General features: G+C 39.1%; 1 protein-coding gene across 1 annotated transcript in view; it reads right to left on the bottom strand.

The window, feature by feature from the left end:
• The window catches only part of LOC122808771 (death-associated protein kinase 2-like), a 1,232,522-nt gene that overhangs the window by 661,015 nt on the left and 545,001 nt on the right, over positions 1–26,506 (bottom strand). The window lies entirely within an intron of this gene.

The raw sequence follows: 26,506 nt of genomic DNA, 5'->3' as shown, positions 1-26,506 counted from the left end.
GAATTTCCTTTCTCCCATCCAATCGTCAAGGTTCCTCTTGAAGAGGTCCAAAGAGGCACTCTGCTTGACATGTATGGGCAATCTATTCCAGAGTCTGGGGAGACTCTGGGTCAGGAACCTATCCCTCCAGCATGTTTTGTTTATTGTGATGACAAGGTTTAGATCCCTGGAGCGTGTAGCTCTGAGGGATTGGGATTTCTTTAAGTGTAGCATGTCCAACAGCTCTGGGTTTGACATGGCCTTGTATGTTAAGCAGAGATCGCCTCTGAGTAGACGATATGCAACAGAGTATAGCTGGAGTTTTTTTAAGGCGGTCAGCGTAGGGCATCTGCTTTAGGCCTGTGATTCTTTCAGTGAGGTATTTCTGAGGCCTTTCCAGTTGTTGCAGATGTCTTGAGAGGTACATACCAAATGGGGCGTTGTATTCTATAATGGGTCTAATGAGGGATGAGTACAGTGGGACAATGACCTCCTTCTTTCTGGATGAAAAGCCCTTCGTGATGAGGTGTGCCACATAGAAGGATTTCATGACTGTTGTGGCGATGTGGTTATCGAAGGTGAGACCACTGTCCACCTGTGTCCCTAAGTCTCTTATCACACTTTCTGTGTTTAGTGTACTGCCACCTATATGGTAATTCATGGATACATGTTTTTCCCAAAGGGGATAACAATACATTTCTTGGCATTGAGCTTGAGCCCATGGCTCTGGCACCAAGCATCTGTTTCTGTAAGGCCCTTTTGTAGAGTATCAACATCATTTGGGGATTCAATAATGGCTCCCAGTTTGCAGTCATCTGCAAACTTTGTTAGCCAGAGTCCCTTAGTGTTGACCTGTACTTCAGAGAAGTAGATGCCAAACAAGAGCGGCCCCAGGACTGAACCCTGAGGTACTCCACTTGTCACTTGTCTGGAGCTGGATTTGGAATCGGCTACTTTTACAGTGTGGGTTCTATCAGTAAGCCATTTAGCAACCCATTGGGTGACATAGGGATTAATGCCCAACTTAGTAAGTTTATCTATGATTCCAGAGTGGGGGATGGTATCAAAGGCCTTGGCAAGGTCTAGATAGTCTGTGTGGACCACCTTACCCTTGTCCATGGCTCTGGAGACTGATTCAAAGAACTCAATCAGGTTCAGGAGACAATATCGGCCCTTCACAAACCCAAACTGGGTGGGGGTCCAGTGTTTGAAGGTTGCCAATGTCTTTGTTTATAAGTTCCATGATAATACGCTCCATGGCCTTGCAGATAAGGCTTGTCAGACTGATGGGACGGTAGTTTCCAGGATCCAAGGTGGATCCCCCCTTGTGGATTGGGATAACTGAAGCTCTGCGCCACTCAGTGGGCACGAAACCTGAGGTGAGGCTATGATTAAACATGACACTTAGGTGAGGTTCCAGTTCATATTGTAGTTCATGTAGTACACAGCCCGGGATGTCATCTGGTCCCATGGATGCTGTATTATTGGCTTTAGAGAGTGCATTTTGTACCTGTGTGGCAGTTATTACTGGGATTTGGCAATCTTCCGGTATTGAGATGGGCCATTTAGGGGGTGAGAGGGGGAGTGAAGTTGGCACTGAATCGATCTGCCAGGATATTGGCAATATCCTTTGGATCAGTATATTTAATGCCATTCTGTTTTAGCTCAGAGCAGATCTGAGCATTGCCATTTAGATTCTTGACATAGTTATAGAATGCTTTGTGGTTGTCTTTGGAATCTTTGGCAATTTTATTTTCGTAACTAGCTTTGGAGGATTTTATGAGGCATCTCAGTTTCTTACTGAGGCTAGTAAGGGAGTTTTTTGCATCCTGGGATTTTCCTCTTTTCTGCAAAAGTTTCTTCCTTTTGTTGTAAAGTTTGTTTATGGCAGGGGACCACCAGATTGGCTTCCTTTTTTTGGATGAGAGCATTTTGGTTCTATTTGGGATGGCACGATTCATGCATGAGTGGATGTGCTCGTACAGTGCCTTAGTGTAGGATTCAGCAGTTGAACTTTCAGTTCTCGTCTGCATGGGTGTTATGAAGTTTGTCACTTCTGACTTGAGTAGCATGAAGTTGGCTTTGGAGAAGTTTTTTATGGTGGTTTCTTTTCTGGGGGGTGGGATGTGGATGTTAAGGGTGATTAGCTTATGGTCAGACCTGACTAACGAGGGGGTGACCATAGGTATGGAGCATTCATTTCCCATGTTGGTAATGACCAGGGCTAGGATATTGGAGCCCCTGGTGGGACTATGGATTAGTTGATCCAGGGCATTGGAATTTATGAATTCCAAGAACCGTTAGCTAAAGGTGTTGGGACATGAGACTTGTTATCAAAGCAATGGATGAAGGTAAAAGTTTACACCATATTACCTTGACCTGGCCAAGCCCTTTGACACAATCCCCCACTCAGGTGTAGTACAAAAGATGAATAATGTAGAGGCAAACACTTACATCGCCAGCTGCATTGCCAGCTTGGCTCACAGGATGCAGGAGATCAAAACAGGGGAAGAGACCAGTCACCAATGGAGTCCCCCCGGGTTTGGTGCTGAGACTTTCTGTTTGGCATATACATCTCAAAAGTAAAAGGAAATACCAAAGAGCTTTGGGCAGCTAAGTTTGAGATGCCTGCAAGCTAGAAGTTATTGAATCCCCAAATGACTTAACCAGATAATAACTGGTGTCAAAATCATGAAAATGCTCTCTGAGAACTGATCCAATTGTTTGGCATTTGGGAACTTGTGTGTACAGTGACCTAACTTTTGACCAACATGTGCCCAACATCATAAAGCCTTTCTATATTGCACAGCTTATATACAAATTGATTGTGACTAGATCTAGAGATGTTGTTGTCCCCCTTTAGATAGCTCTCATTATGTCAATCATTTTGTATAATGCTCACTTTGGCATGTATCTGTCCAGCCCCATGCAACAATTGGAATATCTTCAGAAATACCTTACTAAAAGGATACAAGTCCTAAACAATAGGTCTTGCATGGACTACCTCAAAGATTTATTATTATACTCAGTATCCTACAGAGTCCTTAGAGGTGACATGTCTGGCATACAAAGCATCCTCTGACATAATACAGATGGACCTAGTGAACATCAGCAAGTCAAATGGCATCAGAAATACTCAGTCCAGATATCTAAACTGAATGTTGTGGGAGATGGATCTATATCACAGACTACCACTGCTGGAACAGACTTTCCATAAAAATAAAGCAAAGCTCATCCATCCATATTCAAATGCAACTTGGATCTAAGGATGGGTAATAGAAAATGTACTCCAGGGTTTCCCCTCATGCCACTAATGGACAGAGGCAGTTCCTAAATGCTGCATCCCTTACATGGCCCCCTCAAATTATCTATGGTATGATCACAGTTGTTCTCACTAGGGCTAATATACAATTATCAGCCATGGGGATAGCTAAGACCAATCAGAAATCGTTAATTCAAGCACCAAAAGGGAATTGGCAAAGCTTAAAATGTCCTCCAAGTGAACCTATGCTGTGGTAGCAAATAGTTATAAAAAATTACCCTTTTTAGTTCACTAAGTGCCCCTGTCTCCCTCCCCCAGTTTTTAACAGCTTCTGGCGCCTATGGTGTGTGTGTGTGTTTAAAAGGTGTGTGTGTGTGTGTAAGAGGGAGGGGAGGGGTGTATGGGGGGTTTATACCTCACAATTATCCAGATTTTTGCCTCATATTTTCAGATTGTTTCTCATAAAATTGTCTTTTTTCTGGCAAATCATTGAAGACTGAAGTTGAGTTTTAGACTTCATATCCTCAGAAAATGCATACTAATGCAACAATTTTGTTCTATCCACTTTCTAAGGAGGTCGGGGTATGTATGTGTGTCATACCTCTCAACCATACAGATTTTCACAGAGGTTGAGGTATGTGTGTGTGTTTGAGAGAGAGTGAAATGCCATATTTAAAGTCAGCAGGTAGAATTTATTTTCAAGGAATTGTGAGCTTCAAGGGAAGAGAAGTTTACTACTGCTTATGCTAAGTCTGCTTAAAATGTGCAACTGTTTTGTTTAGCAAATGGTATCACTGTTGTGGTGTAGAAGTTGAAAACTGTCTTATTAGCACAGTAGGTAGCATACTTGCATCTTAATGTAGAGGGCTGTAGGTTCTACTCCCACCACATGTGTATTTTAAGGGGGTGGAGTGCTGCAGTCCTCCTTTGGATGAGATGCCTAGTAACTATGAACCTGTGTTTCCGCTTGCCACTTATTTCTATTGCAATATACAAGCTTAGCATTTTTTAAATGTAACATAGGCAATTTATTGTTTAAGGGCAGTAGGCACTGAATTTGTAGATGAAACACTGAAATATAAAGCTGTTTTCTAGCAACAACCTCTCCATTAGTTTCAGATCTCTTTAATGTGAAATTATTCAGATGACTTTTACTTCTGCAGAGATTATGCATATTGACTGATATTGGTAGATTGTAATGATAGACGTTTAAGTGGTCTTTTATGGTTGAAATGTTCTGAATTGGACAATTTGTCATTATTGGTTCATATGTTTTGTTTCATTGCTTAATGGAAAAATGTTCAAAACTATAAAACACACTCTAAGTGGTGCTATATTAACAAGGGATATAATTCAGTTATTGTATATTATAATTAATACAATCAGGAAGGTGAATCAAAGCAGTTATGTATGGTTCTGAAATGTGTGCAAGGGCCTATGATTTGAAAACAGTCCAAAGGTAACCTTAACCTGCCACTGGCCAGATGCATTTTATTTGAATGTGGGTTTCAATGCTGTTTCCGTGCATGTGAGTTTCAAAGGTAGAGAAGTTTTAATGCTAAGTCTGTTTTCATTGTAAGACTATTGCTTTGTTTAAGTTTTGCAAATGTCTGTCAGTGTTTGTGCTATAAAATAGGAGGTTACTAGGCTATTGGCCCTGAGGCCCTAAAATTTGAAATAAAAGTTGAAAATTAAAACCAAGTATCTGTAATCATTGCAGAAGTAATGCATAAAACAGTATGCACACAGAGTTTTGAATAGTGTTTATGGCAACTGGGGAGAAATAGCCAAGTAATGAGATACTGGAATGGCTGCGTGTGTGCACGTTGGGAGGGCTGAAGGGGGTGGAGTTGGGGTGGTGCCTTGAAGGGGAGGAGTTGGGGGCGGTGCTCCGGGTTTGCACCCCCCTGCAAAAATTCCTGCGGGCTCCCTTGATGGCAACCCCAGCCATTAAATGACAGCTAACATATTTATGTAGTGAGCCATTAGCTGGACAGCAATATTGGGCATAGGTAGAGGAAGTGCAAAACAATTGTCTCAATACTGAAATGTGCAGCACTCTCCTGTAGTAAATCTGATCGCATATTTTTTTTTTTTCATAACTGATCACTCCTGTCTTCCTGAAGTCAAAACCGATGAGTCTAAACCCAAGTAAGTTGCACATAAAAAATGTGTGTGTGTGTATGTGTGTGTGTGTGTGTGTGTGTGTGTGTGTGTGTGTGTGTGTGTGTGTGTGTGTGTGTGTGTGCGCGTGTGCACATGTGTGTGTGTGTCTAAATTAATACACAAGCGCCTACAATATATTACTTCTACTGCTTCATATGAACTTTTTTTAAGAAACAATACTTGCTAATAAGTAAAGTATGTGTAGATGTTGGCTTTTCACTCATCAGTGTATCATTTTGTAGCTGTATATACCATTAATAAAAAATAAAAAATAAACATATGGAAAAAAATCTGCTGTCATCCTCAATGAGTATTCTTTTTGGTTTTATACTGCTATAGAAATGTTTTTTATGACTTGCATCTCTCTTAGTCTAACTGTACAAGCAGTTAAACTTAAAACAGCCACACATATAAAATGTGTGTGTGTGTGTGTGTGTGTGTGTGTGTGTGTGTGTGTGTGTGTGTGTGTACACACACACACCTTAAAAAATACTAGCTGCTATTAACTAATGCATATGTTCTGGAAACACAAAATAGTAAGTAGTAAATTTTCTTTGGATTTTCACTTAAGTATATCATTCCATTTCTGTAGCTGCTACTACTCTAACACAATAATAACGATTAACAAAATGTCTTCCAGTCCTGAGTGATTATAATTTGGTGGTTTTACAAAATCTGTTTTACTACTTCCGTGCTTCTTAGGCTAACTGTACTGTATTCTTCTAGAACTGCATACATGTGCCTTCATTGACAGTCTTACACAGAGTGTTAACTGAAAAGTTACATTTTATTATTAATGTATTAGACCATGGCTATTCTCCTTTGGGTGCTGTCCCCTGGCTCCCATCTGTAAATGTGTTGCTCAAGTAGGGTACTCCCTGTTTGCCAGCATCATTGGTAAAACTTGGAATTCACTTCCATCTAACCTTACCCTCGAACCTTCTTTAAGCCTCTTCAAAAAAGGCCTCAAACAGTATTTAAAGAGCACTGGCTTTGTCCCTGTACTAACCCTGGTTAATCTCTACTTATTCAATGCCTTATTTAAATTAATATTGTACGCATTTCTTGCTCATAATAGCTTGCTGCAACCTGCTGTTTTTGTATACTATTACATACTGTGTATATTGTGAGTACCTATTAGAGGGCTTTGTAAATATGTTTGACTCATATCTGTTATGTTCTATCTGTGTTATCTGGAGCTTTTCTCCCCAGACCTCTGCCGAAAATGGGCATATATTCAGTCGGATTATCCTGGTCAACAAATATAAAATAAAAAATAAAATAAATAATAAATAAATTAAAGAGAGATCCTCACTGCCCCTATTCAAATGCAACCTAGATAACTGAATGGGAGATTGCAAATTCGTCCCTGGGGTGGCACTCATGTACCTCATGATAAGGGTAGTCTGTGTTGATCACAGACCTGCTCTGTTCATAATTTTTTTCTGCAAGCTATCCAAAAAAGAACAAATGGGGACACTTGGGATTAACATAGCTTGACTCGTAAAGGCTCTAAGGCTGCTAGCCTAGGAAAGTACAGTTGGGTACACTTACCATAAATGTAGATGTTCGAGAGTATTCACTGTTGTAGTCATTACATTTGGGTAATTCTGCTGGCAGGTTGCCCTCAGTCGGCCTGAATTCCAAAGTCCTGGGTCCTGCGTTGGCTGCTGTCGCCCATTCCCTGACGTCAGGTCATCAGGGGTATAAAAGAAGCAGTCAACACCATTTTCTTTAGTTTTTCTTGCCCCAGATGTCAGGTGCCCCCTAAAAGGGTTGCCAAAATTTATATATGTACAATTACATGCACCAATATAAACTTTACTTTCATCTACAAGCAAATACACCACATAGGTTGTATAAATCAGAGAAGGAAAGATAGGTTCCATCAGAAGAAAAGGGGGATGGTGGGTGGGTAACCTGGACTGCAACAGTGAATACACTCGAACATCTACATTTATGGTAAGTGTACACAACTGTACTATGTTCTTCGTGTTTCACTGTTGCAGTCATTACATTTGGCTAGAGTCCCAAAGCTATGGTTGGGAGGCCGGAACTAAACAGCATTAGGAGCGGCTAAGAGGCCCTGCAGAACTGCAGTGGCAAAGCCTGCCCTGGATTTAGAGTAGAATGGCAGATGATAGTGCTTTGTAAAGGTGTGCACTGAACTCCAAGTAGCCGCCTCTAAAATGACCTTGGTAGGTACTCCCCTGAGAAAGGCTGATGAAGTGGCTGCAGCTCTGGTTGAGTGTGGCCTAATGCCCTTAGGCACTGGTTTGCCATGGTGTACATAGCAGAAACAAATGCAGTGGCCTATCCACTTTGAAATAGACTGCTTTGAGGCAGCCTTTCCTTGTGATCCTGCAGCATATGACACTAGTAATTGCTCTTTCTGAAAACTTTGCTTCTGTCCAAGTAGAATCTAAGCTGTCTGTGTACGTCCAAAGAATGCGGAATTCTCTCACCCTTGTCCTGTGGATTTGGATAAAAAGTTGGCAGGTGAATAGTTTGGTTGAGAGCCACACTGGACACCACCTTAGGCATAAATGTTGGGTTTGTCCTCAGAGAGACCCTGTCTGGATAAAAAAATGATAAAAGGTTCCACAGCCATGAGTGCCTGTAGCTCTGAAATTCATCTTGCAGAAGTTATTGCTAGGAGCAGAGCTGTTTCCCAAGATAAAAACTTCATATCTGCAGTAGCAGCTGGTTCAAAAGGAGGCAGGGTGATCTCCTTGGAGGCCTTAAATTTTTGGCTCCTCTGAGGTACTGCTTTAATAAGGGATGAGAAAAGATTGGTGGCTCTCCATTGTAATGAGCCAAAATGGCAGAGGCATGAATTTTAATAGATGAAAAAGATAGGCCTTTGTCCAGCATCTCAGTAAGTATTGCAAAATCTGAGGAATATTTGGCACAGCTGTATCAGTTCCTTGTGCCTGGTTCCAAGCACAGAATCTCTTCCATTTTCCAGCATAAGATTTTCTAGTACTAGGCCTTCTGGCTTCCAAAATGACATCCATCACAGCTTTACTGAGAGTTGTGTTTTGTATGACTACATTATTTGCCATGCTGCCAGGTTTAAAGTCCTGAGTTGGCTGTGCAGGATCTGACTGTTTTGCTGGGACAGTAGATGAGGTATGTGAGGTAAGGTCCAAGCTGGGCATTGAGAGAAGCTCCTTAGTATTGGATACCAGTACTGGCGGGACCAGTCTGGGGCAATCAGTATCATCTTTGGCTTCTCCTGTCTGACCTTTAGGAGTACCTTGGGGAGGAGAGGCAGAGGGGAAAATGCATATAGTGATAGGTTTTTCCAGCTGAAAGATAGGGCGTCCACTTTCCATGCTTGTCTGTGATAAATCCTTGTGCAGAATCTTTTTAGTTGGTAGTTGTGAGGGGAGGCAAATAGATCTATGTCCGGGCATCTCCACTTCCTTGTTATCATGCTGAAGACTTGTGGATCTAGCTGCCACTCATGGGGATCCATGAGGTTTCTGCTTAGTTCGTCTGCCAGAGTATTTTTCCTTCCTGGCAGAATTGTGCCTACAGATGTACTTGGTAAGTCAATGTTGTGTCCCACAAAGTCATGGCTAGTCTGCAAGGGGATAAGAATGTGTGCCCCCCCTGCTTGTTTATATACCACATGACCGTGGTGTTGTCTGTCTTTATCAGTAGTTGTCCTGGATGAAGTAGGTCCTTGAAGGCTGTCAGGGCATTTTGAACTGCTAGCATCTATTTTTGATTGATATGTAGATGCATTTGGATTGAGGTCCATGTGCCCTGAATGCATCTTCCTGCCATGTGGGCCCCCCAGGCATAATCTGATGCATCCGTTGTTAGTGTCTACCCGGCTGGGGGTAATGTGAATGGCTGTCCCTTGTTTTGGTGACAAGCCTTTGCCCACCATCGAAACTCCTGTTGCAGGCAGGGAATGAGAGTAATCATAGTTTCCAGGCTGTGGTAATGTTGAGTCCAAATACTTTTTCGGTACCATTGAAGTTTTCTCATATGCAGTCTTGCATATGGAATTAGTAGGATGCAGGATGCCATGAAGCCCAAGGCCTGCAGAATTTTTCTTGCAGATAAATGGGCCTTTGTTGTCAACATTTTGAAATAGGTAGTCAGTTGCCTTTGTTTGTCTGACGTGAGATAAGCCATCTGGGCAGTTGTATTTAAGCTTGCACCCAGGAATATTATCTCTTGAGAGGGTACTAGTTTTGATTTCTTTTCATTGACTGTGTACCCTAGGCATGTTAAAAGTATTTTTACAAATGCCAGATTCTGTAGAAGAATGTCCTTGTTCTCTGCTTGAATTAGACAGTTGTCCAAGTAAGGATATATTTGTATTCGTCTTTGACTGCAGAATGCAATTATTGGTGCCAGGCACTTTGTAAAGACCCTGGGCATTGTAGATAAGCCAAAGAGTAGTGCAGAGAATTGGTAATGCATTGAGCCAGCCTTGAATCTGAGGTATCTTCTACATATTTGTCTGATTGGGATATGCAGGTATGCCTCTTTTAGGTCTAAAGTCACAAGCTAAGCGTCCTTGCCCAGCATGGGCAGAAGCTGCTACAAAGTCAACATCTTGAATTTTGGTATATCCAGGAATATGTTCAAAATAGATAGGTCCAGTATTGGCCTCCAGGCCTTGTCCTTTCTGGGTACCAAGAACAATCCTGAGTAAAATCCTTGTCCCTGCTCTTGCTCTGGTACTTGTTGAATGGCCCCCATGTCCATGAGGGATGAGACTTGTTTTTGTGCCTTTGCCCATTGATTTTTTAGCAGATCTGGCCAGCCGTTTGCCTTTGGCAGGGTACTGAAATGGAACTTGTAGCCTTGTGACACGATATTTAGGACCCACTTGTCCTGGGTTATAATGTGCCAGTTTTGAGAAAAAAGTGCTAATTTTCCCTCTAATGGTGCTGCCAGGAGATAAGTGCTTGGTGCAGGCAGGGGGAAGTCATTGGGACTGTTTCCTGAATGGTTGTGATTTGTCTTCTCCAACTTTGGAAATAGAAGCCCCCCATTGCTTTGACTGGTATGAACCTTGCGCCTGGGATCTGCCTCTAGGGTCTTTGACCGTTTGATTTAGCTTTGTCCTCCATTTTCTTTAACACCTCTTCTGCCTTAACACCAAACAAAGTATCATGCTGTAAAGGTGCATCTAATAATTTAACATGATCAGGCAGATTTTGTTCCTTTAACCAAGCTTGCCTCCTAATAACAGAACCTGTAACTGCGGCCCTGCAGGAGGCCTCTAAAGAATCAAAACCACATTGCAAAGTATGCTTTCCAACTTGTTCAGCTGCATGCAATAAATCCTGCATTTCCTTGTTTTCTGCACATTCAGAGTTTAACAATATTTTCTAATTAAGCAATGCCATGACATGCTGCTGATATCTGAGCATATGAAATTGACAGTTTAAGGCCCTTATAGCCAAGGTAGCAGATGTGTAAACCTTTTTTCCCCATCTATCCAGTGTCCTAGAATCTCTGTCAGAGGGGGTAGGGTTTTTTGCAGCGGAAGCCTTAACTCCTTTGGGACCCTGAGAAATAGCTTCTGGGTCTGCAGCAGGGTTTTTAAAAAGGAATTTATGAGAGTCAGGAACCCTGTAATATCTGTCAGGCTTAACAGGAGCTGGAGGTAAGGAGTCAGTGGTAAGACTAGACTCCGAAAACACATTATCTACAATGTCTAACACAGGTGGGATGGCTAGTGGCTTGTGTTGAGGTAGTAAAAGGAAATCCCTGAGCCTCTTTTTAGATTCTGAAAAATCTTGGCTCTTCCAGTGGAAATGCTTCCTCATGGTATTTAAGGTTTCCCCAAAAGAATAGTCCTCTGGAGGAGAAGCTGAAGGTATAGATTCTTCAGCATCAGAATCCCCATAGGGGGGAAGAGAATATTCCTGATCAGAAGAGGAATCAGAAGAAATGGAAACCTGATCTGATGATTCAAAGTCAGTCTCTTGCCTAGGCCTCTTATCAGGAGGGGGATGGGAACCCCTGATCACGGTAATCAAGTCTTCGGCCATTTTGAGCATCTGTTTTTTGGGCATAGAGGCCTGACCATGTGGCTCTTGAGTTTGTTTCTTTGCTTTAGAAGGTGCTTTAGCCTTTGCCTTTGAAGCTGAAGTTGGTTTGATGTAAAGATGGTTAGGTCTGAATACACCCTCAGAAGCTGGTGCCTGCTCAGCGGCTCTGGACCCATCTGAAGGGATAATATCCGAGGCTCCAATACCTTGAGTTACCAGCGGCATGGCCGACTCCACATGGGAGTCTGTAGCGGCCTGCGACTCTAAAGTAGTGGGCATCAGGGGCTGAGAAAGCGCCTCACTGAGAACCGGCAAACCGGCGGCTGGCTTAGGAGAAGCTTCGTCGTCGGTTTTGGGCCTCGGTTGTCTATCTCTCTCCTTTTCTTTGCATTTTTTGTGAACTCCGGTAGTCGGATGGTTATCCGACTCCAAAATAGTTTAAAGTAAAATCATACCGATGCTTAATAGTGCATTGGTTAAATCTAGGACAAAACCGACAACCAGAAACGTTATGATCAGGGCCTAGGCAAGGAATACAGTAAGAATGAAAGTCCTTATGAGGTATTTGCTTTCCACAAGAAATACAATTATCTACTTTTTCTGACATCGGTCTGGAGCAAGAAAAAAGTTTCCCCAATGGGGTACTTAGGTTTATTGAAGACTTCGGATCTGAAACTTGAACACGAAAATTTTAGGAGTCAGCCGACCAGCACTTGCGAACTGCTTCAGGCACCGCGCGGCAAGAAAGACTAAAGAAAATGGAGTCGGCTGCTTCTTTTATACCCCTGACGACCTGACATCAGGGAAGGGGCGACAGCAGCCGACGCAGGACCCAGGACTTTGGAATTCAGGCCGACTGAGGGCAACCTGCCAGCAGGATTACCCAAATGTAATGACTGCAACAGTGAAACACGAAGAACATCTACCTATGAACCTATGATGTAATGTATGTAAATGGTGTTGGAGAAGTATTTTACATCCAAAATATTTCATTCTGAAAAAAAATAAAAAATTCTGGATATTTAGTTCAATTTGGGGGGGGGGGGGGTCCCTTACTCCTACAATGTGTGGTTTGTTCCAGTCATTGGGGAGTGAAGTCAATAAATAATGACATACAATTGAGTATCAGACTCTATTTCAGAAACAAATCCTGTCATTCAAGGAACTTTGTAATCTTATAAGAGCAACATTTAAAATGTTATTCTACTTTAGAGCCTTTGTGACCCCTTTATTTTAGGCTTTATACGGATTTCTTGATCTAGGAGATCAAGAGGTACCGCTTGACTGCTGCCACAACTGGATCGATCTTACTCCCTCCCCCCTAAAAAACACATTTGTGGTTCAGAAAATGTATGCAAACACAAATCCTGTTAATCAAGCAACTTTGCTATAAGAATATTTAACATTTGTTGCCATTTTTTGAGCCTTTGTACACCCTTAAACCTCTCAACTGTACAGTTTTTGCAGAATGTCCAGATTATTGCCTACTATTCACTGGTCTTTTCCTCATAAAATGTTTGGTTTTCTGGAAAATGACTGAGGATTAAAGTCACTACATACAGACATAAATTTGAGCTTTCAACTTCATATCCTTCCAAAAATGCATACTAATACAAATCCTGCAATTATAACAACTTTAAGTCTATAGGTTCATAGATTAGTATTAGGCTAACTGGTGAGCCTAACCAGTTACCCCATGTGAGAATCAAACCATGCACCTTATGCCTGTAAGATAAACACCTTAACCATTATGCCAACCTTATGCACTAAACTATAGCTTTTGTGGTCCATTTATTTATAGAAACATATTTATTTATTTTTTTATTTTACATTTGTTTACCGGGAAAGTCCGACTGGATATATGTCCATTTTCAGCGGAGGCTCGGGGAGAAAAGCTCCAGAAAGCAGAGTGCAAATACATTAGGAACAATAGAAACATTGGCTACCAACTTGAAATCCCTCAAGTTATTCCACTCCTCTGGACACAAATAACTACTTTGGTGCACAGCTTGATGTTATCAAGAAGCTTCCCTTCCATCACTTGTATGATAAACTATGAAAACAAATACCCCTAGCTAATTTTTACATTTCAAACCAACCCTTCAGTTATAACTATTTGTATTACTTAGGCAACTCTTTATTCAACTCAATCTTTCCACTCTACCTGTGGTTTCGAGGCTTACTGAAGTCTTTAACCATAAGAAAATAAAGCTGAAGTCCCTAACAGCAACAAACACAATTAACAACAAAAAGGCAACCTGCTACTTTACTACTGACCAGTTCAATAACACTTATTCTACAAAACTTCAATTATTTCTCTAACTGGGTCTATATTATGTTGCCGAAAGCTGTAAACAGCGTATACGGTAACATCGACCCATAAATCATCGAAAACCCACTAAGGCGAATGGCCAGGTCACAGATTTTTTCCCTAGGGAAAAAAATCGGTGATCCAACCAAACACGTAAAACCATCTAAATAACTACAAAGTGCAGGGGGCTATGTCCCCCACACCCCCATTAAATATACCAATTCCAAGATTGCACTACAGTGGGGTAAAGGGCAAATCCACATGATTGGCCAAGCAATTTTTTTCCCTAGGAAAAAAAATTGTTGACCTGACCGTTCATGTTAGTGGGTTTTCGCTGATTATGGGTCAGTGTTGATGTATATGCTGTTTACAGCTTTCGGCAACATAATATAGACCCTTCTAACCTTGCACTCTTCTAAAACAAAACTCCAAAAGTACAAGGAAAGTAAGCACTCCAGTTAGAGAAATTAGAAACTTCAATAAACACATATTCCTAATATCAGAAGGAAATTCAGACACCCTAGGGGAGACTGCAAGAACATGGAAACTACACAACCGACATCCCTATTGAAAATCAAGTGCCAACACTAACAATTGGCATCACTGCCAGTTGGACTGTCACATCTTGAATGTGTTGTACAAGATTCCTTACAGCATGTTACTTTAAAATATAAATTTTCCCTGCCCACAAAGGCAAACTGACAAGAAGTCACACATATGACAACCAGAGGGCCAAGTTAAGTCATAACATTCAGAAGATAAGACAACCAACTATAAAAACTTTCAGTAGGACCACACCTTTGGTATGGACCACACATTTGGTATCTTTACTCAGTATCATACAGATTGCTTAGAGGTGATCTGCGTCTTGCCTACAAGACAGTATTGGACTAGAGATGCTCTATATCCATAAGTCTAACTCCACAAACATTACCCACTCGATAGGCCTAAATCTAATGTGCAACATCAAAAAAACCTGCTAGAGAGGCATGTTTGTCTCCCAGAGGCTGCCCCGTCTCTGGAACAGACTTCCCATACATGTCAAACAGATTACTTTGCTGACCCTCTTCAAGTGCAACCTTGACGAGTGGATGGGAACCCCCAAATTTGTCCCAAGGGTTACACCTTTTTACCTAATTGACAGGGGCGACAGTTGGTGACTGAGTTTTCCTTGGCTAGGCTTGTAAGGACTTCAGGGCCATTAGCCTAGTAACCTCTTATGATCCTATGAATGGTATATGTGTGTGTGTAGGTGGACTGCCCCTGTGAAAATACCATTTAAATCAATTTATTTTGGACTAGAAATACTACATGGGTGACAGTTTCTTGACTAAGCAACCCCAGGCTTAGCCTAAAGTCTCAATACTCCCAACTGAGAAAGACAGCCCATTCTTGAATTCCATTTAGTTATCCATTCTTGCACCTTTATCTGAACATATCCACCAACTGTCTTCTTGTAAATAAAAACTTGATGATTTAGTTAGCTTCCCTGCATGCAGACTATATGCAAGTTAAGCTCAAATCCCTTATTTTCACTCCTGATGTGAGGATCACACCCACTAAGCAGTATATCAAGAATATACAAGATATGTTTGCTTAACAAACTGTTAATTTAAAAACGTCTGCTGCCTGAACTTACAAAGAGGTAGGGGAAATGAGGGCAGCACAGCTGGCAACTCCAAGTGCAAAAGCCGTTACACTAACAATACTTTAATTAAGGTAAAGCAGTGTAACAAATACCACATGCTGTTGCAGATACCTGTAACCAGGTAAAAGGTAAGATCGGTCGCATTCTGGTGAAGACTGCCGAATTAAGTCAATAAAAATTGTTTTACAGTCTGTTCTCATAATAAAAAAAAAAAGCAGGCAACTATTCCAAAAGTGCACTATTTGGTATACTCTTACATATAACTACACACCACCAATTATAAGCAACACCATGCATGCTTTGTTACTCCTACATAAACAATACATCACTAAAAACTTAGGAACACACTGACTGTTTCTGCTGCAAGCCATAGTAATTAATGATCCACTGCACATAAAAACGTGCTACGAAGTGACAGCATTTCACTTTTATAAAGAAATAGATTCCATTATTAGCCACACTATTCATGCAAAGACTATATACACTCCTACACATAACATCAATCTTCGTCAAGACATTTACTCTGAATAGCCCAATGAATGAATGCCCCAATGCCTTAAATCCAATTTACTTTGCTAAATAACACAGCAGCTGAAAGTGTGCAGAATGTGCAAAACATAAAACTTCACACAAAAGGGAATAAAACTGCTTATGTGTATAATGTAACAAAAAATGACAGCATTAGAAAAAGGAGGGTACAACACAGATCAAACTTGACATCCCCTAGGAAAACAAATTTAGCAAATGTAAATGAAAAAGTACAAAGTCTACCCCTTCGTGAAGAGAAACAGACCAGATATTAAAAGGCCTTACTTTTCAACTCCTGCACCTTATAAGCTTTCTCTCTCTCTATCTTACTTTCTTAGTCTTTCAGCTGACAACAACTCATGTAAATACTAATATTCTATTAACTTGCTCTACCTACCTCATTCTACTATACTAACCACCCCCCTTTTTCATCTTGTTTTTCCTCTGCATCTCCATGAAAAAAAAAATACATCTAGGTAGATGTTACATCTTTAATAACTGAATAGTGTGTTTCATGCTTCAGACTATGTTCAGTTCTTTTATGTTTTAACTCTATCATAAGGTATAACTTTGCTCATTTTTTTTTGTTAATTATACTTTGTAATTGTACCAGAACTTTTATCCTCCATTCTCCACTGAAAAATGGCCATTTTGTTCAGCTGGACCAACCCAGTTAACAAATGTCAAAAAAATAATTAAATACATGCTACTAGTCCCTGGGAAAGTGTTATGGTTTGCCTTTTTATCTTGTAGACCCTGCTGCGAAATATAAAAGAGTAAAAGGCTGCACTGTTAAATCAGACAAACTTTTAATAACAAAGCTTAACATAGATACAAAAATAAAACACGGAAACACCTCTTACTTGGAGTATTAGCATGAGCGTTCAAAATCTGTCCATCTTTTGGGTTGCAAAAACATAGGCTTTGCCCGGATTTCTTGCTTGGAGAGGTGCAGCCCATTTATTTTTCAGATATCTTGAGCCGAGGTAAAGGTCGAGGGTTATATGCAAGCCTCTCTTTGCTGCTGCTGCTTCTGCCACGGATTGGTAGCATACATACACACAAACACACTTTAGTTCTCATTCACGCAAGCATGCATGCACTCACACACGCACACTAAACCAAACACACAGATACATATCTTTTCTTTTACTTTTACACTCGCTAAACAGGAAAACCGCTGCTTAGCGAGTGTAAAATAACTGCCCAATCATCTCACTCATACTGTCATGCCAATATTACCAACTATTTTGTCTGTTTTCTTAACCATGTTCCAGCCGCTGCCTTAATGCTTACTTTCGTTGATACTTATTTTGGATTAAGGCTCTGTAATGCGATTGCTACTTAGTTATTAAAGTAACGATCGCATTACAGAACCTTAATCAAAGATAAGAATCAGAAGAAATAAGCATTAAGACAGCTGGTGGAACATGATTAAAAAAACAGACAAAATAATTGGTAATGGTTTCTGTAATGCGAACATTACTTTAAAAACTAAGAACATCACGATCGCATTACAGAGTTTTTACAAAACATAATTATTATGGATGGATAAGTGTACGTGTAACTGTAATGGCAGTGGGGAATGCTAACAACACATACCCTATTAAAAGAATAAAAATTGCTTGCAGGAGATTACCGACTTCTCACTCCTGCAGCTTCTATTAAGATCCTTCAACAAAACAGATCCACCTAGCAACTTCTGCCAGCAAAATAGTTCCCACAGATGCCCAAGTTGGTCTTTCTATTGGCTGCAACAGCTATTTCAAAACTGTCTGATGAATATGAAATTAGCAGGGGCATTGTCAGGTTGAAAGGAACAGAGGAGGGTGATTTGTGGGTGGTTCTTGGGCAGCAATAGAGTAAACAGGGAGGAAAAACAAAGGGCATTATTACTGAGCCACTGCAGCACCCCTACAAACTGTAGAGCTCTGTGAGAATGCCACAGGCTTAAAGATGGATGAAAGTACCGGAGTTGTGAGTACAGGGAATAGAAAAAACTTTCGAAATTGTTATTTTTTTGCAGCACTGTATATAATCTATGATACAATAGTCAAACAATAGGGAAGAAAAACATTTTTGAAATGAGGAAACTTTTGAGGAAGCACGTAGTGGTCTTTTAAAGAATGGTTTCAAGATGAAATAAAGCTTTACCTAGACACCAATAATAATGGAGAGGTTTCAGATATTATCCTATGGAACACTTTAAAGGCAGCCTTATATGGTAAAGTCAAAAGTTGATATATAAATAAAGGGAAAGAGTGGGATAAAGACATATAAAAAGAAATTGATGAACTAAAACTTACATCAAATGACACTTCTGCATCAGCTATCATACGTAAACTGAACAAGGAATATCAGGATATCATGCAGCATAAAATGTCAATAAATCTGGAAAAAAATCAGTTTATAATCCTACTCAATTAATCCCAAGAGTATTCACATGACTGGGATTAGATCTAAATATTTAAATGAAAAAAGTCATATAAAAGAAATTACATACACTAGAAATAATCAGACTATCAAAGTTACAGATTTAAAAAATATCTTATTATGTTTTAAAAACCATTATAAGAATATTAATAATAATAACCCATCTACAAGTAATAAAAGTATAGACAACTTTTTTCATAGGTTCATAGGTAGGTACTAGACTATCTGTCCGAAGGCATTTATAAGCCTAGCCAGAATGTGTTGACTTTCGCCACCCCCTTAGATTAGTTCCCTGTGCCTCTGTCCAGCAGAGCCACTGAAGTGATCCCCAGGGTAAACTTTCTGTTTCCCATCCACTCGTCAAGGTTTCTCTTGAAGAGTGTTAATGAAGAGCTCTGCCTAATATAGATTGGAATCTTGTTCCAAAGCATGGGAAGTCTCTGGGACAGGAATCTATCCCTCCAGCACGTCCTATTTATTGTTGTGGTGAGGTTTAGATCCCTAGAGCGTGTGGCTCGAGGGGATAAGGTTTTCTTTAGGAGGGGCATGTCCATCAATTCTGGGTTGGGCATGGCCTTGTATGTCAGGCAGAGATCACCTCTGAGTAGGCGGTATGCAACCAAGTACAGCTGCAGTTTCTTCAGTCGAGCTGCATTGGGCATCTGTTTGAGGCCAGTGATCCTCTTGGTGAGGTACTTCTGTGGTCTTTCCAGCTGTTGGAGGTGTCTTGTAAGGTACATCCCAAATTCTTAGTAATAATATTCAAAAGAAGCTATCCAAACATAATATTAATAAATAGCAAAACCAAAGCAGATAAGCAGCCCAAAGGAAGTCGGAACCAGTGTGTAACAAATATAATAAAAAATCAAATCCAAACACATACACGCTGTCCCTCTGGCAATAGAACGTCAGGTTCAAACAACTCCAAACTGTATGAAATGAAGTAGCACGATGAAATCCTGGATACTCGACAAAACTTTTTATTTGTAAAAAGAGAAACAAACAAGTGAGCGCTTTCGCCAATAGGCTTCCTCAGACTTCTAAAACATAATAGCTTTTCCAACATTTAAAGAGTGTCTCAAAACATCTCATTGGTCACATAACAGCCTATAGGCTTATAGCAGAACTTCAAAGCTCAACACATAAAAATCAGTACATAATAAATTAAAGGTAAATCTTCCTTAGCTAATCCAAAATGTATAAACTGACAATAACATACTGTTACCCTTATATTTACAAGTAAAAACTCCTTTGTACACATAATGTACTTATGCGGAAATCAGTTTAAAGAGCAATGATGTGCTCCACTTATATAAATCACTTGCAGTCAGTGTCGTAAACAATGGCTTACCATTAAAAATATTAAAAACAGCTATTAGTGAGAACAACAACAAGTTGACATCACCTAATCTTTTGTATGTTTCTAATATATGAATTGGTGTCATAAACGAACCAAAACACTTCATAAGTCATAAAATAAAAACAAAAACAAAAACCAAAAAACCATTGGATCAAAAAACTAATACTGCATACACTTGTCATTATAGCAATATATAAACAATTGGAAACAAGTGCCAAAAGGAATAGCATAAAACAAGAGTTAACCTGGACAAGACTGGGACAGAAGCCTTACAATCACAATTATTTAAATATCTTCCGACTCTTTAAAAAAGGCTTGATCTGCACTTTATCATTTAAACCCGGTGGAACGTCAGAACGCAGTCTGATGATCCACCTCGTCTCACATTCTAAGGTTCTATTAGTGAGATCTCCTCCCCTAATGCATTGTATCAACTTCTGTATAACAAAAAACGAAAAGGTATGTTCAACCCCAGCCTCTCTTTGGTGTTTAGATAGTGCATTTGTATCAGAACCTATCCTCACCTGATAATTGTGCTCCCTGATGCGTTCTCTAAACATGCGATTGGTCTTCCCAATGTAGAATGATGGACATGCCCTACATAAAGCCATATATACAACATTCCTGGCCTCACAGTTACTATTAGTACTAAAGGAATATTTCCGTCTAGTTAGTGGATGAATGAAATCCATATCAGTGTTAATGTACACACAATGATTGCATCTGCCACATGGCACAGTGTTTACTGCAGTATCGGTATTCACTATCCTTTTATAAGCAAATTTCGGTTTACATAATATCCTCTTCAAGTTAGGGAGATTCCTATATGTCAATCTCGGCCTTGGGCCCACAACATTACTGACATCCCTATCAGAGAGAAGTATATCCCAATGCTTATTCAAGACGTTGACTAAATCTATACTATTCTTACTATAGGATATAGTTGCTTGTACTGTGTTAACTGGTATCTTCGTACCATCCAGTTCTCTCTGTTGTTCCATAAAATAGGGTCTAGCTCTACTGGGTCTCATAGCTTCAACTTCCACAATTGTCTTATTGATTTTACTTTCACTATAACCCCTCTCTAAAAATCTTTCTTTGAGATTTGAAACTTCTAATTTGTAACTCTCATCCTTGGGGTTTAAACGCGATGCCCTCATAAATTGTCCTTTAAGTACATTATTAAAGACATATGTGGGATGCATGCTTTGCCTATGAAGTAGGTTATTTCTATAACACCCCTTTCTATGGACAGAGGTGTTCAACAGTCCATTTCCCATCCTGCAGATATCAACATCCAAGAATGAAATGTTATTCATGGAGTAATTTAAAGTGAATTTCAAAAAAGTGGTGGTAGTATCTAGGTAGCAGACGAAACTCTCAAGGGACTCTGCATCACCAGTCCACACAAAAAAGAGGTCGTCGACAAACCTACGATACATCACCACATAATTCTTAAACAAATCACTTCCACATAAATATCTATCTTCCCAAGTGGCCATAAAAGGATAGTGAATACCGATACTGCAGTAAACACTGTGCCATGTGGCAGATGCAATCATTGTGTGTACATTAACACTGATATGGATTTCATTCATCCACTAACTAGACGGAAATATTCCTTTAGTACTAATAGTAACTGTGAGACCAGGAATGTTGTATATATGGCTTTATGTAGGGCATGTCCATCATTCTACATTGGGAAGACCAATCGCATGTTTAGAGAACGCATCAGGGAGCACAATTATCAGGTGAGGATAGGTTCTGATACAAATGCACTATCTAAACACCAAAGAGAGGCTGGGGTTGAACATACCTTTTCGTTTTTTGTTATACAGAAGTTGATACAATGCATTAGGGGAGGAGATCTCACTAATAGAACCTTAGAATGTGAGACGAGGTGGATCATCAGACTGCGTTCTGTTGTTCCACCGGGTTTAAATGATAAAGTGCAGATCAAGCCTTTTTTAAAGAGTCGGAAGATATTTAAATAATTGTGATTGTAATGCTTCTGTCCCAGTCTTGCCCAGGTTAATTTTAATCTTTGGTTTATGCTATTCTTTTTGGCATTTGTTTTTAATTGTTCATATATTGCTATAATGACAAGTGTATGCAGTATTGTTTTCTGATCAAATGGTCTTTTGTCTTTTGTCCTGTTTTTGTTTTTATTCTATGATTTATGAAATATTTTGGTTCATTTATGACACCAATTCATATATTAGCAACATATAAATATAAGATTAGGTGATGTCAACTTGTTGTTGTTCTCACCAATAGGTTTTTAATATTTTTAATGGTAAGCCATTGTTTACGATACTGACTGCAAGTGATTTATATAAGTGGAACATATCATTGCTCTTTAAACTGATTTTTGCCTAAGTACATTATGTGCACAAAGGAGTTTTTACTTGTAAATGTAAGGGTAACAATATGTCATTGTTAGTTTATACATTTTATATTAGCTAAGGAAGATTTAGCTTTAATTTATTATGTATTGAGTTTTTTATGTGTTGAGCTTTGAAGTTCTGCTATAAACCTATAGGCTATGTGACCAATCAGATGTTTTGAGACACTCTTTAAATGTTGGAAAAGCTATCATGTTTTATAAGTCTGAGGAAGCCTATTGGCGAAAGTGCTCACTTGTTTGTTTCTCTTTTTACAAATAAAAAGTTTTGTCGAGTATCCAGGATTTCATCGTGCTACTTCATTTCATACAGTTTGGAGTTGTTTGAACCTGACGTTCTATTGCCAGAGGGACAGCGTGTATGTGTTTGGATTTGATTTTTTATAATATTAATAAAGCACAAAAATCCTTTTCCTTTAAAGAATTAAAGGAACAAATAAAAAATCTTAAAACAAAAAAGGCACAAGGGCTGGATGGGGTAATTCTGGAATTTTACAAACTCTTACCTAATAAAATCTTGAAAATCTTACTCAGTGCATTCCAAGAAGTTAAAAGTACAGCAAACATTCCTCCTTCAAGGAAAAATTCTATCATCTCTCCTACCCTAAAACCAAATAAAGAGACCAACCTTTGCACATCATACATGCCACTTTCTTTGCTTAACATAGATTACAAGATATTCATGTCTATCTTAGCAGACAGATTAAATAATATTCTTTCAATATTAATTCATGAAGACCAAACCGGGTTTATCAAAAACAGAAAGGTACAAGACAATGTAATTAGATTATTGTCCTTAATAGACTTGGCAAACAAGAAAACAATGAACTTTCTATTTTAAGCCTTGATATAAAGCTTTCGACTCCCTAAGTTGGCCATATCTGTTTAAAGCTCTGCGAAAATACAATTTCTCTCCAAACTTTATAAGATTAATTAAAAAATATATGAAAAGTCCATAGTCTATGTAAAGACTGGATCTTATCTATCTAGCCCATTCGAAATATTAAGAGGCACTAAACAGGGATGCCCCCTCTCCCCATTACTCTTTGCCCTGGCTATTCAGCCTCTTGCAAATTATGTTAATGACAGCATTAAAGGATATAAAGTGTCAGACAAATTATCCCCCAAGATACAAATGTTTGCTGATGACCTACTTTGTTTGTGTCTTTCGGCTTTTCCCGGTTAGGGGTCGCCACAGCGGAACTCCGGTCCACTAAAGATTGGTAGTTGATTTTTACGTGCCGAGTTACGAATCCTGAAGCACAACCTTCAATGAAGGTACATGCTGATGACCTACTAATAACTTCTAATGATACTGAAAATTCAGTAGATCACCTATTGCATAATCTAGACTTCTTTGCAAACATCTCTGGTCTAAAATTCAATCACAACAAAACTCAGGCTCTTCTAGTGAATAAAACTGTTACTATGAAACTTAGATCAAAAACAGACATATACTGGGAGGGCATGCATATTAAATATCTACATATCATTATTGAATCTAATTATAAAAAATCACTCACATCTAATTACCAAAAACTTATAAACTCAATTACCAGTCTAATCGACAGTTGGAACAGACTCTTCTTCACATCTGAAGACAGACTAACTTTAAACAAAATAATACTGTTACCTAAAATCTTATTCATTGGCCAAGCTCTAACAATTCCCCCACCTGTCAAAATTAAACAGAAACCTCCTTTGGTATCCCCAAAAAAACAAAAATTTCTCTTCTATGGCACACCACAGGCTGGGATGAAGGAGCTATAGGGTTTCCAAATATTGATTTTTATTTAAACTCCGCATTTATTAACATAATGTTACTTTGGAATAACATGGAACTTTACTTCTTAATAGTAATAGGACATTGCTTGAACCATATACTCAAATACATACATACATCTTTATATGGATTTTAAAAATAAATATTCAAAGTGAAAGGCCAAAACTTGTTCTCACACCACTTATAAACCAAATATTGCTGTTGTTTAAAAAGCTTATGTTTTCTAATCAGTTAATTAAAAACATACCTCTCAACCTGGAAACATCAAAAATCTGGACAAGGCCCAAGAAAAACAGGTACAAATCTGTATGCTGATTAACATAAAATTTGAGTACATAATTACGTACCCCTACCTACTCCAATGGAATTGTGGGGTACCAACTTTCAAATGCAAACTGAAGAACAGACTACCAAAATATGGCACCAGAGTCCCCCTGCAGCCATTCCAATGTCCAATTACCTGGCTATTTAGCCCCATTTACCATAAACACTAATGTGTATACTGCTTTACTTCTACAACGATTACTTGGATTTTATTTTTACATTTTACAGCACAAAGCACAAACACAAAGCAATACTGTCTCACAATGAAAATAGACTTAGCATTAAAACTTCTCTGCCCTTGAAACTCAAATTCATTGAAACAGCATTGAAAACCCACAACACATCCAAAGAAAACATATATGGCCAATGGTGGATAAAGATTACCTTTGGGCCGTTTTCAAATCATAGGCCCCTTGCACACAAAACAAGAAACATACATGTGTTCTTTGATACATCTTTCTGATTTTATTAAATTACATTCCTTGTATAATACACCACACTTGTTAGACTTGGAACGCATTTTAAATTTATTGTTTGAACAATTTTCCGGTAGGCAATGAAACAAAATGCATGAACCAATAATGACAAAACTGCCCAATTCAGAACATTTCCATCATACTTACACACACACACACACACACACACACACACACACACACACACACACACACACACACACACACACACACACCAGCCATCATAAAAGTAAATACACACACACACCAGCCATCATAAAAGTAAATACACACACATACACACTAGCCATCATAAAAGTAAATACACACACACACACAAACACACACACACACACACACTAGCCATCATAAAGGTAAATACACACACTAGCCATCACAAAAGTAAATACACACAGTTAAGCAAAAATACAAAGGAAATGGTGAAAGGTGTGGTACAAGAAAACTGTGTAAACATGAAGTAAAAAACAAGTACCGAACTCACACGGCTGGGCAAAAAGTATTGTGGTACTTGACAGAGATTTGTATCTAACACAAATGAGAAAGTTATTATATGACGAAGCGACTTATTTAAATGTTTCAAAAACTACTGTCACAGGAATTATGGAAAAAGCTTCTTTTATGTTGTTTGACTTACTCATGACAGGTTTCATTTCTGAGAGTTTGATTAATTATTTTAATGTTGAACACCCCCTCATTCCTATGTTATATGGGCTTCCTAAAATACATAAGAACTTGGAGTGCTCACCCATGAGACCTATTGTTTCTGTTAAGGGTTGGAGCACAGAGCCACTATCAATCTTTGTTGAAAAAAACTTAGATCCACTTCTAGATTAATGCAACACAGTCCTAAAAGACACTAAGTCCTTTTTATCTAAATGGCTTGATAAAGTATTTACTTTGTCTAAAGATTATTTGTTTGTTACACTCAACATACAATTACTATTTACAGAGATTCACAACGACTGGGTAGTAGAGAATGTCAGAGCTTTTTTGAATGACAGGAGATGTTTTACAAATGAGAAAGTGAATTTGCTCTGTACGTTACTTGAGCTTGTACTTGAAAATGTTTTTGTGTTCGAGAATGAGTTCTTCTTACAGAAAGTTGGTGTGGCTATGGGCACAGCCTGTGCCAATAGCTATGCCAACCTTGCGTTAGTGCAGTGGGAGAAATCCTGTCTGTTACATAACAACACTTATGAAGAGAACATAGCCTGGTATGTACGTTTTGTGGGCCATATGTTTTTGCTTTGGCTTGGCTCATCAGAACTGTTGAATGAGTTTATCAATTACTTCCATGGCACTACTGGTTTCTTAAGATTTACCTATAAATATTCTGCTGTAGAAATGGAGTTCTTAGATGTTAAGATCAAGAAAGGAGACCTTAATAGTATGTATACTAGTGTCTACAAAAAACCCACTAGGAAGAACAACTTCCTGCACAAAAATAGCATGCATCCCATGCATATCACCTAGAATGTTTTAAAAGGGCAGATTTATAGACTAATGAGATTGCACAATGATAACATTCAGTTGGGTTTAGCACTTGACTCTCTCAAGCATGACTTTTTTAGATAGAGGCTACAAAGAGGCGGAGATTGATTCTCAAATTAATGCTGCATGGGAAGAAAGGGAAGGGAACTGTAGAGCCTATTCTGGCAACCACACTCCACCTGATTCTCCACAAGCAACTGCAGCTGTGAGAGATACTTTTAGAGTCTCTCTACCTTACTCTAGTGACATCAATAAATATTGTGAGGTCATTAAACAGAACTGGAATATCCTACACACAATAGATGAATTGAAAGG

This window comes from Protopterus annectens, chromosome 8.part0, assembly GCF_019279795.1.
Source record: "Protopterus annectens isolate FY-2018-M chromosome 8.part0, PAN1.0, whole genome shotgun sequence".
Classification (NCBI taxonomy): domain Eukaryota; kingdom Metazoa; phylum Chordata; order Ceratodontiformes; family Protopteridae; genus Protopterus; species Protopterus annectens.
The sequence above is the reverse complement of the archived record's forward strand: the minus strand, read 5'-3'. Positions and strand labels throughout refer to the sequence as shown.